Source organism: Pan paniscus, chromosome 5, assembly GCF_029289425.2.
Source record: "Pan paniscus chromosome 5, NHGRI_mPanPan1-v2.0_pri, whole genome shotgun sequence".
NCBI lineage: Eukaryota > Metazoa > Chordata > Mammalia > Primates > Hominidae > Pan > Pan paniscus.
In genome coordinates this window covers 55995045-56009528 of record NC_073254.2, presented here as the reverse complement: position 1 = coordinate 56009528, position 14484 = coordinate 55995045, and the positions used below count along the sequence as shown (strand labels likewise).

Genomic DNA, 14484 nt, shown 5'->3' with positions numbered 1-14484 from the left:
AGGGAGAAGAGTAGAGGGAGCAGGGGGCAAATCATGAATGATACTATAGCCCCGCCAGGCCTTCGGATCCTATAGTGAGATGAGAGCCACTGGGGATATTGAGCAGGGGGTGAGGTCAGTAAACACATGTCTTTTTTTTTTTTTGAGAAGGAGTTTTGCTCTTGTTGCCCAGGCTGGAGTGCAATGGCGCAATCTTGGCTCACTGCAACCTCCGCCTCCCGGGTTCAAGCGATTCTCCTTCCTCAGCCTCCTGAGTAGCTGGGATTACAGACACGTGCCACCACACCCGGCTAATTTTGTATCTTTAGTAGAGACGGGGTTTCGCCATGTTGGTCAGGCTCATCTGGAACTCCTGACCTCAGGTGATCTGCCCGCCTCGGCCTCCCAAAGTGCTGGGATTACAAGCGTGAGCCACTGCGCCCAGCCCAAACACATGTCTTAAAAGGCTCACTTTGGCTGCTGGTGGAGGACAGCCTAGAGGAAGGGGCAAGAGTGGAAGCAGGGAGAATAGTTAGGGAGCCACTGCAATAGTTCAAGCAAGAGATGGCAATGGTCAGGGTATTAAGAAGTGGTTAAATTAGTGATAGTTATAATAGAGTGTAGATACTAGTATGAGAGCACAAGCCGGGGACTCCCTGCCAGACCTGGAGGCGGGAGTGGGCTGTTGACAAGAAAGGATTGCTGCAGGTTTGACCATGAAGCCAAATCTTCAAGAAGAAGGAATTCGTAGAGACAGGAGCTGAGAAAGTGGGGCAGAGGAGCAGCACACACTGCAGTGTGTACTTCATGTCTTGCAGGGACCTGGGGGCAGTGTAGATAGGCCAGAGCATCATTTAGAGGCAGGGAGTAGGGCAGGCTGAGGCTGGAGGGCTTGAGAGGGGCTGGACACCAACGTCAATGGCCAAGATGAATTTGGGTCTTCTGTGTGCAGCAGGGAGCCACGGAAGAGTGTTAAGCATGGCTGCATCATGATCCAGTTTGTGTTCAACAAAGATCACTGGCTGTGGAGGGATGGGCAAAGGACTGGGGCCTGGAGGACCAGTTAGGAAGCTGTTGTGGTGACCTGGTGATAGATGAGAGTGGCCTGGACTAGAGGGGCTGTGATGGGGCTTGGAGAACTGTTTAGAAAGGAAAGTTGCCAGGATGTTCAGATGTTGGCTGATCAGGCAAAGAGATTAGAAAGCAGAAGGAAGAAAGAGTGACCCACCTTCAGCTCCAGTGCCTGTAGACAACGGGCCCTACACTTAGGGCCCTCCTTTGGCCCTCCTCACAGGGTAGGAGTCTGTTCAGAAGGAGGGAGCCACCCCCACTCCTGAACCATGCTCCAGATGCCCAGGGCCCTAGAAATCCCTGCCCTAAGGGCCTGTACCCTGCATCCAAGACCTTTGCAGGCCACCTCCCCAGGTTCAACCTCCAGAAGGTAGCCTGTGTCTTGGCTGTGAGTCGAGTGTGGGGCATGCAGTCAGCAGCTGTGTGTGCGGATTGGAGTATCTACACACGTGCTCGAAGCCCTAGTTTAAGATGAAGGTGGGGATGGGAAGGGAAGAGGCAGGCTGAGGGCAGGGCTGGGGGAGAGCAGAGGGAGTTTCTCCCCACGCCGTGTCCCTGTGCAGAACTCCAAGAAACCTGAGAACTCTAAATTCAAATCCAGCCTTCCAGATCTTTAGAAGGTGTATGTGTCAGCCTAGGAGAATAGAACATATTTTATTAAACAGTTTGTTAACTTGATTTTTAACTTTTAAATATTTAGACATATGGAATGTGGGTCTCCATTTGTACTTTTGCTTGGTCTAAGAGGGGTGAGTGGAAAACTCCCAAGGGCCAGGATTATGTCTTATTTGTCTCGTTCACCCTCCCCCATCCCCCCAACCTTGGACCCCTGGACCTTGGTAATTTCCATCGAACTGGAAAAAGAATGAGATCCCAGCCTGATAGTGAGAAATACAGATTTGACGAGACCCCAGTAGGCAAAAGAAAGGTTGGTCAGGCAACTGACTGCAGAGGGCTTTGGAGGTGTGGCCAGTGGCTGGTGAGGAAGCTGACCCAGTGTCCAGGGGGTTAAGAGCAGGCAGACCACCTGGGTTCAAAGCCCAGTTCTGCTCTTTAGGACTGTGTGGCCCCAGCAGGTTGCTAGCTCCTGGTGCATCAGCCGCCTTCTTCTAAGACAGGGTAACGATAATAATCCCTAATGGCCCCAACCGTCTAGTTTACCGGGGGAAGATGTAGTGTTTGGCATGTAGTGAGTTCTATGAAAGTTTGTTATCATGTGAAATGACCCCTTGGAAGGAACTCTTAAGCCCAGCTAAGGGGCAGCTCCTGGCAAATCAGAGAAGGAGACGTTGGTTTTGGTGCCAGACTTTTCTCCTCCCACTTTCAAGATTCCCCATAGCAGATGGGGGCTCAGTGACTAGGCTGTTCCCCCTCCTCTACCAGGGCTGTCTGTGGCCTGGGGTAACTCCCTCTATTCTCTGTGTCTTCAAGCCCCACCAGCTCCATCCTCTTGTTCCCTGGGGACTTTGCCAAGCAACGCACTTGCTAATCCTGGAGGACCTCATTCACAGGAAGATAGTGGGCCCAGTGCTGTGTTGAGTGTCCCAACAGGTTATCTCATTCAATCCTTTTTTTTTTTCCGTCAGGGAAGTTGAGACAAATTGTTCACTTCTTTTAATAATCCTCTGAGCACTGTTCCAGATATTCTTATCCCTATTTCCCAGAGGAGACCAGAGCAGAGAGAGGTTAAGTATTTCAGTATTTCTCAGCCGCAGAGCTTGGACTAGAATCCAAGACTGTGTGGCTCCAGAGCCCACTCTTGACTTTGATAAGTCCTGCCTTAGTCAGAACTAGTGGGATACTCCTGCTTAGGAAAGAGGTGGGACTTTCTGGAGCCAAGGCCGTGTCCCACAGGAGGCACTCTGATGGGACGGTAGACACTGAGGCAGGCTGATGGTGGGTTGATGTTCTGGTTTGTTGGGGAGAGGAAGTTCTTTTGGTTTCCTTCAGATTATTGCTAAGGGCCTTCCAGCCAACCAACCAACCAACCAACCAACCAACCCATCAACCCTTTCTTTTCAAGGGACATGACTATGGGTGGGTCTGAAAAGACAGGTGCTTTGTGTGTTGAAAATCCTGAGGCAGAGAGCTCTGTTTGGCAGTGAGTGTTCCAGACAGAGGAGATTCTATAGAGACAAGGAACTCCCCCTTCCACACTCCAGCCCTGTCTCAACCCTACAGCCTGTCCCTACCTGGGTGCTGTGGAGGCAAGTTGATAACATGGACCCTCCGAAAGCTGCCAGCCTTGGGGATCAAATGCCTGTGAAATAACACGCAGGCATCACATGTTTGTTGAGTGGAGACAGAGATGCCGCGTCCTGGTCCTTGCTCTCTAGAGCTTTCAGTCTCCTAGCAGGATGGGCATTTACACTGGGGAAACTATACCATGGAAAGAGCATCGGGGAACCTGGCCCTGTGGCCCTGATGAGAACTCTGTGTGACTTGGACAAGTCACTCACCCTCTCTGATCTTGGTTTCTCACCTGTGAAATGAGAAAGTTAGAATTGATCACTGGGTTAAACCTTGTTTTTCCTCTTAAAATTAGCTGTAATGAAATCCAACACAGAACTCTGCTATAAAAAGTAGAGCTGCTCTGCTTGTGAGAGGCAGGAGCCAACCTTCTCTGGTTTCTTCCTCTTCCTTCAGGATGATCCCCAAGGGCAGCTCTCAGTGTCTTTCACTGAAGGCATGACCCTCATGGAGCAGCTCAGGAATGGCCTCACGGAGGCAGTCCCCGAGGGCTTGAAGGCTAGAAGGATTTTGATGAGTGAAGGTGTGGGGAGGGCACACCGGGCAGGAGGCGCTGTGTGAGAAAAGATGCAGACAGGGAAGAGCCAGCCTGGCTGGGGGTGGGAAGTGCTGGAGGAGAGGGAGTGCAAAGAACCCAAGAAAGAGCCCTAAGGGGATGCCCATGGGAACTTCACAGGAGCACCAAGGGGGAAAATGATATCTACAACTGGGAACTCAAGTCCAGGCCCCCTTCCTACAGAGATGGGTGGGGTGTATACTCTGCTGTGAGGGGAGGGAAAGAACCAGCATCAAGGAAACGATACAGTGTCCACTTTGGAGGTTGCTTTAATGCTGAAATTAGTGAAGCTAGCTAAAGCCTCAGGACAGAAGGAATGCTACATAGGCATTTGTTAAATACGGTCATACCAGAGTGGACCCTGAGGTTGCCAAAGGTCTGCATCCCTCCTGGCCTTGGGCCCAGTGCTGGTGGTGATAGCTTAGAATTTCAGCAGCTTCTATGCTCAACAGTTACAGTGATTATGAGATGTGTGTGTATGTGTGTGTTGGGGGCATGTGGCTGCAGGTGTCTTTCAGCCACCTTCTAACATGCATGCTAGTGCACACACACACACACACACACACACACCCTCTCTTAGTCTTTTCTCTGGAGCTGGTGCACTCCTCACCACCCCCACCCCTTCATCCTCCATATCCCCACCCCATCCCCTTTGCTTCAAGTCCATACCTTGCTCAGCCTTCTTCCTCCCCTCTCTCTGAGTCCCTGCTCCTCCCACCCACCATAAATCTGTAACTCGGGAGTGTGTGTGTAGGGGGGAGGGGGTGGAAAAGCAGCAAACCAAACCAACCCCAGCTAATGAAAACGGCGATAAATCTCTGTCTATCAGGTTTGTTGTGAGCACAAACATCGCCAAACAAGGGCCCAGATGGCCTGCAGGCCCTCCTCCCTACGGTCTGCAGAGCTTTAAATGGAAACGGTTGCTTTATACATCTATTTACTACTTGGAAATGGGGAATGACTGAGACCAGGGGTGCTGGCCAGGAAATGGGGTGCAGACCAGGTGTGAGTTCTCTGCCCTCCCTGCCTGAGCAGGACTGCTGTCTAGTCCCCAGCCTTCACCATTCCTGTTCCTGGTGAGCTCTCTCTGACATAGGTCATTGGGCTGGAGTGGGGAAGAGGCTACCTTGCTGGCTGACATTCTGGTCTCCACAGCCTGGCCTCAACCTGCTCCAACACACACTCCTGGCTAGCTGGACCCAACTCCTCACTGTTGTTTTTAAAGTTCTTCATGTTTTGCCTAGAAGCTTTCCCTGTTTTCCATATGGCCTGCCCTGGATGGGTAGAAGTGGAAGCCTACCTGGTCTTTCAAGGCCAAGCCAAACCCCACCTCCTCCAGGAAGTCTCCCCATCCCTAGTCCTCTCTGGGCTCCATTCCTGTAGCATCAGCCACGGACAGCCTAGGCAGTCTTTATAAGACAACTGCTTTGGAGGTGGACAGGTCTGGGCACACAGCCAGGCTTTACCACTTAGCTAAGGGACCTTGACAGGTTAATCTCTCAGCCTCAGTTTCTTACTCTATGTAATAGGTATAATTATGATGCCTACTTCTCACCTGCCAAATAAAAATAAATAAATGAAGCAAGTGTCGAACGTGCTTAGCAAAGTGAGGAGCACAGTCTTAGAGCTTTGGACGTGTCAGCCTTTATTATTGGTGCCATCCAGTCATGACTGGGAATGATTCTTCTCTGTGCCTCATCTTTTCACAGAGATGTGTGCATGTGTGTGTGTGTGTGCACGCGTGTCTCTGCATGTCCTAGTTTGGTTTCTCCTGAAATCAGACCCTGAGACAAGAACTTGGGTGCAGGTAGTTTACTGAGGAGGTGATCTCTGGAGGCTGGAGGGAGGGAAAGGGGAAGTGAGATAGGGATGGGTTAGGAGAAAAGCCAGTGAAGAGTGGTTAATGATCGAGTTTCATTGTGGGCAATGGGGGCCCACTGAGGAACTGTGAGAACACACCATGGAATTGTCCCACGGAGTTCCAAGGCAGCCAGGTTGCTTATCCACCCATTCTTATCTCTTATTAATAACTTGAGGGTTGCCCCTGCAGTGTTAAATCCCAGCTGTCCTGTGGGCTGAGTAAAGCTCTCTTGGCCCCTGCACTGGAGAAACTCTGCAGGTGAGAAGCAGAAAGGCTGCTTAGGGTGGACAATTCCTGGGCTTGCTGACACCTTCCCATCACAGTGGCAGATGAGTGGAGAAGTGGGCTAGAGGACACGGGGTGAGGCACAAACAGCATCCTCTGCTGAATCATCACCTTTCAAGACCTGACAGCCTTCAGCATGGCATTTTGCACACAGTAGGCATGCTGTAAGTATCTGTGGACCAAAAGGAGGTTTGACATTAGAGCTGGGAAAACCTGGACTCTCCCCATTGCTCAGTTTTTAATTCATTGTGTGATGCTAAGCAAGACATAGGATGACTCTGGGCCACATCGTCTATAAAATTAAGACCTTTCTACCTTCTCTGCTTATGCCATAGATGGGTTGGAACAAGCTAGAATGATGTTTGGGGAGTGCTCAGAACAGGTAGGGGATGATCCAAGCAGGATCTAGGCATGATCCAAGCTTGAGGTACCTAGTTATGTTATTCACTCTGTGGTCAAAACACAAAGGTGTGTTCCCCTGGCCCTGGTGGGATGACTCCTGCCTCTTCCTATTCCAAGACAACCCCAAAGGTAAAAGATGGAAAAAGAAAAGGCCATGGGGTTAAGATCTGCTGACTCCTCAGTGAAAAGGATCCCACATTTCCCTGCCTACCAGGGATAGCCTGTGGTTCCTTTTACCTGGGTCAGTAGTGGGTTTTTTCGGATGTCTGATGAGTGTAGAAACCATTTTGTACAGCAATCCCAAACTTGGCGGTGGGAGGAATGGGGGTGGGGGGGTCTTGGAATCCCTAGGGAGCCCATGGATAACCCTTAAGAGTCCCTAAGTCCCTAAAAATTATAAGTAAAAAATGGCCAGGCATGGTGGCTCACACCTGTAATCCCAGACTTTGGGAGGCCAAGGTGGGCCGATCACCTGAGGTCAGGAGTTTGAGACCAGCCTGGCCAACATGGTGAAACTCTGTTTCTACTAAAAATACAAAAATTAGCCTGGTGCGGTGGTGGGCACCTGTAATCCCAGCTACTCAGGAGGCTAAGGCACAAGAATGGCTTGAACCCGGGAGGCGGAGGGTGCAGTGAGCCAAGATGGCGCCACTGCACTCTAGTCTGGGAGACAGAGCAAGACACCATCTCAAAAAAAAAAATATATATATATCTATATATATATATTTATATGCAAAAATGGAGTGCTTGAGGATATGTGTACACATAAGCCACTCTAAATTGGTGACCTGAAGCTTCTAGCAAATTCTCAAAGGAGTTTGTGACCCAAGAAAAGTAGATTTGCTCCATCCCAAATCTCCCATCTCAAAGAGGAGGACACTGAAGTCCAGAGAGGGTAAGTGACCTGCTGGGTCACACAGTAGAGGCTGGATAGAAACCAAGGTCTCTAACCCTGTGTGGCTTTGTGGGTCTGCTAGGCAGACCTAAACAGTTGGGTCTGCCTGGCTGCACAACCAGAAAAGCAGGCTGGTTCACCAGGACACTGTGCTGAGAGTCCATGGCACATTACAAAGTCTCTACTTGCTCCTAGGGGGAAACATCTCAAAGGCATGATATAGTCACTATTTTCTGGGGATGAGGTTGAGCACTGAGCTGTATTTCCATGGAAAACAGAACAAGGAAAAAGTAGACCAAATGCGGAAAGAAATGGAGCCCTCTGTTACCGAGAAAGAGGGCTGGGGCAGGGAGTGCTCTTAAAACTCAAGTGAAGCTTGGGCACACTGGCAGGCCTTAGTTTCCAGAGGCAGAGATGGAAATGATAATCATACTTACCCCTCTAAGTTGTGAAGATTAAAGAAGATGATGCAAGTGAAAATGGCTTATAAATAGGAAAGCAGTACACAAATGCTAGTAATGATCTTTACAGCAGCGGCCTGGTAAATACTTGTTTTGCTGCTGGGAATAAATTGTATATCACCTAGATGTCATTACCCAATTCCGGACAACTATACCATTGTCCTTCAAGCCGTTGCAGCCTACTGTTGGAGCGAGAGCCCTGGTTTTGAAGTCAAGCCTGAATCTGCACCTCAGCTCCACCACCTGTGCACGTGTGTGACTTTGGATAAATCATGTAACTCAGCCTCGAATTGTCCATCTGCAAAACAGGGACACATGCCTACCTCATAAGGTCATAATGATTTGATGAGTTGGTAAAAATGAAAATATCTATAATGGTGACTGGCACACAATAGTTACTCAATAAACATTAGCAATTTTTTTCCTGTTCCTCAACAGTTTCTAACTTTGGATAGTTTGTTTGCTGCGTAGTTTCTGTCTCTCTTCTCCACTAAAATGTAAGCTCTGCAGCACAAGGACGTGCCTGTCTTGTTTACCGCTGTGTTTCCCAGGCTGGGCACACAGTGTGCTACAGATATTTGTGAAATGAATGAGTGGAAGTGCAAAAGCACGTTTTTAAAGGATGGGAAGGAACTCTGACAATGTGAGAATGCTCACATTGGATCAGCCCCAAGGGGGACCCGGAGCTGTGCCAAGAACCCTATTAGGGGTCAAGAGAGTTGGCCTCTGGTCCTAGCTCTGCCGCTCAACTGCTGAGCCACCTCCGGGCAATTTGTTGGCCTTCTCTGGCCCTCTTTGTGTTTCCTCCAGAGCGTGGGAGCCCTAAGACTCCAGGGCTTCCCTCTTAGAGGCTGACCTCCAAGGAGCTCTGGCCAGCTGGGAAGTGTGGTATTTCGGGATAATTCAGGGACTAAATAAAGAGAAAGGAGAAGTGGGAGAGGATAAAGACCGGGAAGGAAGAAAAGTGAACGCGTGGCTGCGGCGCTGGGCAGCTACGGGTGGGGGTAGATTGGGGGAAGGCCGCGCTGGGCCAAAGCACGGAGCTGCTGTGCGCTCCCCCAAGCATGTCTCCGCCGCGGCTGATGCGCCCGAGCCTCCGCCTGCCCCTCCCTTCCTTGAGCGCCTCGCCAGTTCCCGCCGTCACTGACTTTCTGACTTCTTAACTTGTCAGCAAATCCCAGAGTTAAAAATGCACACGCACCCCGGCCAGCCGCCAGCAGGGCCGTCTGGCCGAGGCTCCAGATGTGGGGCCACCGCGCGGGCCGCCCGCCCCGCCGCGCAGACTAAACAATCGGCCTTGGCCGTGAGCGCAGCGCAATTCCAGATGCCGCGTCCCTCGCGCCGCGCGCTAATTGGGCCGCGGGCGCGAGGCTCTGTCAGCGCCAGTAAGGCCCTGCCCAGGGCGGCCTTGGCCCGGCGCCCGCCCGCTGGGCTACCTAAGGCGGGGGCAGGGTGGAGAGATGGAGGGGAATAGTGGGGCGGGGGGGACGAAGGGGGGAGAGAGAGGAGGGAGGAGAGGAGGAGGAAGAGGAGGAGGAGGACAGAAGAAGACACAGTGAGACAGGCCACGAGACAGCGTCAGCTTGAGACAGAGAAACACGAAGAGGGGCAGACAGAAAGGGACAGAGACATTCTCAGAGAGATAGCTTCAGAGACAAAGAGAAAGCCAGAAGCACTGAGCCATATTCAGATTCAGAAGGAGACAGAGAAGGTAGAGAGGGAGAGAGACCACAGAGATTTGGAGTAACAGAGGCAGGGCAGACTGACACGAGAACAGAATCAGGAGAGACCAAGACAACGAGAAGGAAACCAACGTGGACGCGGCCGGGAAGAACGCAGGCGGTGGGAGCACAGGAGACCCTCATGTTTACCACCGGGTCGCAGCTGCCTGATGGGTGTCTAACCCCTTTTGTTTTATAGTACCTCCTCCCTTTACATTCTCACTTTTTATCATTCTTCCTAGACCCGGGCGAAGCCGGGAACTGAGCCCACCCGCGCGGTGATCCATTCCTAGTCTGGCTGGGGGACTGCGTAGAGAAGGAACCTGAGCCGTCGAGATTTCACTCCTAAGCCTGGGCTTGGGGACAGGGGTTCGCCCTGGACACTGCGGGAGGGTGCGGGATGGGGCCCCGTGGGGATTTGCCTAGAGGCAGGGGATGCCCCAAATGACCCCTGTAGGGCCCGCCCCCAGGCAGCCACCTCGGCAGCACCCTCCTTTCCCATGCACCCTGGGGCCTCTTCAGCTCTAGAGACAGGAGGATGACTCAACACAGGTTAGTCAAGACCCAGGGCAGGGAAGCCCACCGGGGACCACCCGGGGGAGCCCCCCAGCCTCGCGTTCCGCCCCCGCTGGGAGGCCCGGGCGCCCCGGGGGTGAGGGCGGAGGGCAGTGCGGCGGCCCGGCGGCTCTTGGCGGCCCCTCTCTGACAATCTTTCCTTTGTTTGTTTTCTTAAATCTGGGAGGCCCGAATTCCTGCCGGATTCCGTAGGTTTCACTCAGGAAGGAGGCGCCCCCACCCCCACCCCCTCTCACGTCGGACTCGGCTGCAGGGGGAATGGCAGGTTCTTCCCGGAGGCCAGCGGCGCGCAGCCCCACGGCCCGGGCAGGGCGAGCGGGTGCCCGGCGCGGCGGAGAGTCCCGGGCGCCCTGCCCGCGTGCGCCACCGCGCAGCCCCGCCGGAGGGCCGCGGGCAGCCTCGGCAGAGAAAATTAAAAGAAAAAAAAAAAAAATCAAACCAGGAGCGCTTTAAAAGACACAAAGAGTAGCCCTCCCTCCACCCAGCTTCATTCCACACCCCATCCACCTCTCACACTCCCCCACCCCTTTTTTATTTTGGTCTCCAAACTTGAGCCTCATTAATTTCCAAAAAAAATTTCCCCCAATAAAAGGCAAACATGGAAAGAAAAACAAACTATTAGAAAATAGAGGAGGGAGGAAATGTTATTTAAAAGGTTAGCAGACCGCATCATTTTCCAATGATATTATATACTCCCAGCAGTATCCAAAATATATATGGGCCCTGGGCCAAGAATGTAAAAAAACTTTTTTTTGAAAAAACCCTTACTTAGACACAACATCTGGACCGGAGAGCGAACAAACCCCCCATTTATCACACTTAATCCTCCAATGAAGCAATCGACAGTTGACTTCTGTTTTGCTAATTTAGTTGCTTTCAAGCGCCGGCCCAGTCCAGACCGGGAATTAAGTGTCACTTGCGGAGGGCCTGCCCTGCCCCCGCCCGTCGTCGCTCCCTCCCGCGCCCAGGCTCTCGGATAGGGAAAAAAGGCCATTAATGAAGAAAGAAACTTTTTACGAATTCCCTTTACCCCCGCCCACTCGGGTCAGTGAAAACCTCGACTGTGACCTAGCTCTGTCCCCCGCCCAGTACCCGACACCCACTTCCTTGGCAGCCACGCCCCCACCCCCCAGCTGCCTCCCCCCAAGACTCGGTGGAGCAACGCCTCAGCCGGCACAAACTCTTGCGGCTCCAGGAGGTCACCCAGCTCACCGCCTTCTCCGCGGGTTGGCTAGGTGTTGTCATCCTCGTACCTGGCACTGCCTGGTGGCCTGGCAGCTTGACCCTTAGGCCTGGAGAAGGCAGGGGAGGGTCGTGGTGCTTGGCGGTAGGGAGCTTCCATTACCCCCGCCCCGGAAGTGGATGAGAGGCAGCAGCTCCTGAGATGGAGGCCCTTGGCCAGCAGTGTCCAGAGACAATGGGATCTTGTGAGATTGCAAGCGGGAGAGAGAATAAATCAGGGAAAGTGTATCATTTGAGGATTAGTCAATAAATCCCTGCGACCCTGGCCCAGTGGGGCTGGTGCCAGAGGCAGGGCTGGCCCCAAGTGCAGACTTCCTTCCTCAGCAACCTTCCCTTCCCTTCCCAGAGGCCTCCTGGGTCTCTCTCTCCTCACCTCTCTCTGTCCATCTCCATGGCTCCTCTCCTAAACTTTGGAGCCCAAGGCATAGCCTTTTGTCCTTCCTCTCCCCCTTGCTGGAAAAAGTTCTACAACGGAGCAGAGAAGGTTCGAAGTTGTCCTCAGGCACCTGCAAACAGAAGAGGCTGGAGAATGTGTCCCAACTCCAGCCTGCCCGCTCCTGTTCACTCTGATCCAGCCCACCCCCCAGTCCGCAGCTTTGAGCCCTGGCAGAGTCCACAGGAACAGCCTGCACTCCTGAAAGAGGCCCCCAGTACCCTGAACCCCAGTCCTCTGCAGGCTCTCCTGGTGGTCTGGCTGGGCCTCAAACTTCTTGGGATGGGGCCCTGAGTTCTGGCCGCAATCCAAATGTAGTCTCAAACCTCCTGAGTCCATCCTCTAGGCCCATGGAAGCCTCGTATCTGGAGCACCCTCCATACTCACTCCAAAGGGCACTTATGAGGGCATTTAGTATATTCCAGGCAGTGTGCTAGACTCAGGACATTTGGAGACTAATGAAACTCTCTTCCTGCCCCTCCCTTGGACCTAAGCCTCTACTGGGCTTTATTTTCTGTTCATATGGGGATACCATATTACCCAGCTATACTCCTTCCATAACCAGTTATTGAGCACCTGCCATATGCCAGACACTGTTCTAGGCACTGGGGGTTCAGAGCTGAGCAAAGGCCATTTCTGCCCTCCAACTTGCCAGGGAGACAGACATGCTGACAATTAATTCCAAGACTAGGCCAAAAATAAGGGGTCATGGGAGGCATTTATAAAAGCCTCAGAGGAGGGACTGACTCACCTTGGCTGGGATAGAAGGAGGGGTGTTGGCCGGGTGCAGTGGCTCATACCTGTAATCCCAACACTCTGGGAGGCCGAGGTGGGCAGATCACGAGGTCAGAAGTTCAAGACCAGCCTGGCCAAGATGGTGAAACCCCCATCTCTACTAAAAATACAAAAATTAGCCAGGTGTGGTGGCGGGTGCCTGTAATCCCAGCTACTCGGGAGGCTGAGGCAGAGAATTGCTTGAACCCAGGAGGAGGAGGTTGCAGTGAGCCGAGATTGCACCACTGCACTCCAGCCTGGGTGACAGAGTGAGACTCTGTCTCAAAAAAAAAAAAAAAAAAAAAAAAAAAAGAGGAGGGGGCTGTGATGGATCACAGTGTGGTGGGGGTAACCTCATCACTCTAGCTCTTAAAGCCCAACCTGGGGGACCGTACAGCCTAATGGTTAAGAGCAAATGGTGTGGTTTAACTTCCTGCTCTGCCACATCAGTTGTAGGACCTAGGGCCTCTTAGTCTCTCTGAGCCTCAGTGTCATCATCTGAAAAAATGGGACTAACAGTAGGAACTGCCTTGTGAGTCTCTGACACAGTAACATGGGGCAAGCAGCTGGCATACAGCAACCTCTGACTGAATGTCCACTTAATTAGCCTTCTTTCAAAGTATTCGAATAAACTAGCTTGTAGCCTCCTTGCCACCCTCTTCTTGTCCTCCTCCTCAACTTGAGGGCCTGGCACAGTGCTAGGCACATAGAGTAAGTGGTGGAATAAATCAATGGGTACAATAGAAAGCACATCAAACCTTGGCTCAAGTGCTGCTAGGTAGATAAGGCTATGGGCAGTGGGCCTGAATGTTCCATTTCTTTGTTCTGATACCTGGCCATAGGCTGGGTGGGCCATGATGGCTGTTCTTCTTGCTCCCACATTTCCAGAAGTCAGGCAGAGTATGACTCTCTGAAGCCCCCTTTTCTCTGCTCAGTAGAAAGTCAAGAAATGTCTTCTAGCCTGGAGCCATCATTCTGTGACTCTGGTTTGGGCTGAGTCTTGACTTGCTGTGTAACCCCGGGCAAGACATGTCCCTCTCTGGGCCTTGGACTCCTTATAGGTAAAATGAGTAGGTTGGACTGGATGCTTTCCAAGCTCCTCTGCAGCCTTTGTGTTTGATGTCTGCTTCTCCTTTCAGCTGGGGGAACCTCATCGTCCTTGCCAGAGCCTGCTTACCTGGAGGTGTGGTTTTGTGCTCTCCCATTTCCCATCTGCTTCTTGGCTTTTCTTTTCTTTTCTTTTCTTTTTTTTTTTTGAGATGGAGTCTCACTCTCACCCAGGCTGGAGTGCAGTTGAGCGATCTCAGCTCACTGCAACCTCCGCTTCCTGAGTTCAAGTGATTCTCCTGCGTCAGCCTCCCGAGTAGCTGGGATTACAGGCACATGCCACCACGCCCAGCTAATTTTTTGTATTTTTAGTAGAAATGAGGTTTCACCATGTTGGCCAGGCTGGTCTTGAACTGCTGACCTCCAGTGATCCGCCCACCTTGGCCTCCCAAAGTGCTGGGATTACAGGCTTGAGCCACCGCGCCTGGCCTTGCCTCTTGGCTTTTCACTGTGGTGTCCCTGTCTTTTTCCCTTCTTGCTCCCCTCAGCTATCTTCCTCTCTTTCTCTCTCTTATTCTGTCCCAGCGTGTGAATAGTATGTGGATGAACTGCTGATGCTTAACTTTCTCCTGGGCAGCTTTCCCCTCCCACCTCTACCCGGCTTCTTGACCCCCAAACACAATCTGGGCCTGAGGAGCAGACCTCTCCATCTGTCCTCTTGCCTGGGCTTCTGTCCCTGAAGACCTTGGTGGTGCCCTGACCCTTGACTTCTGACTTCTGAGAGAATGGGAGAATGGCATCCCAGCTGGACCAAGACAGTGCCTAATATGGGTCTTCTGTCCCTAGAGATGGACAGGCTTTATATTCCCTCGCCGCCCTCCCCCCAAAGTCCCAGGCTCAGGGAAGGGGACAGGAAACTTTTTCTAAGTCT

The 14484-nt window shown here is 52.2% G+C and overlaps 1 long non-coding RNA gene across 1 annotated transcript; it reads right to left on the bottom strand.

Annotated features, from left to right (window-relative positions):
* Window positions 1–5653: 5653 nt before the first annotated feature.
* Window positions 5654–11805, bottom strand: LOC130541631 (uncharacterized). The gene is made up of 4 exons (XR_008955715.2): window positions 11673–11805; window positions 11311–11481; window positions 7916–8058; window positions 5654–6174 (listed from the first exon to the last, which is right to left on the bottom strand). It is a non-coding gene; the product is annotated as an uncharacterized LOC130541631 (long non-coding RNA).
* Window positions 11806–14484: the final 2679 nt, after the last annotated feature.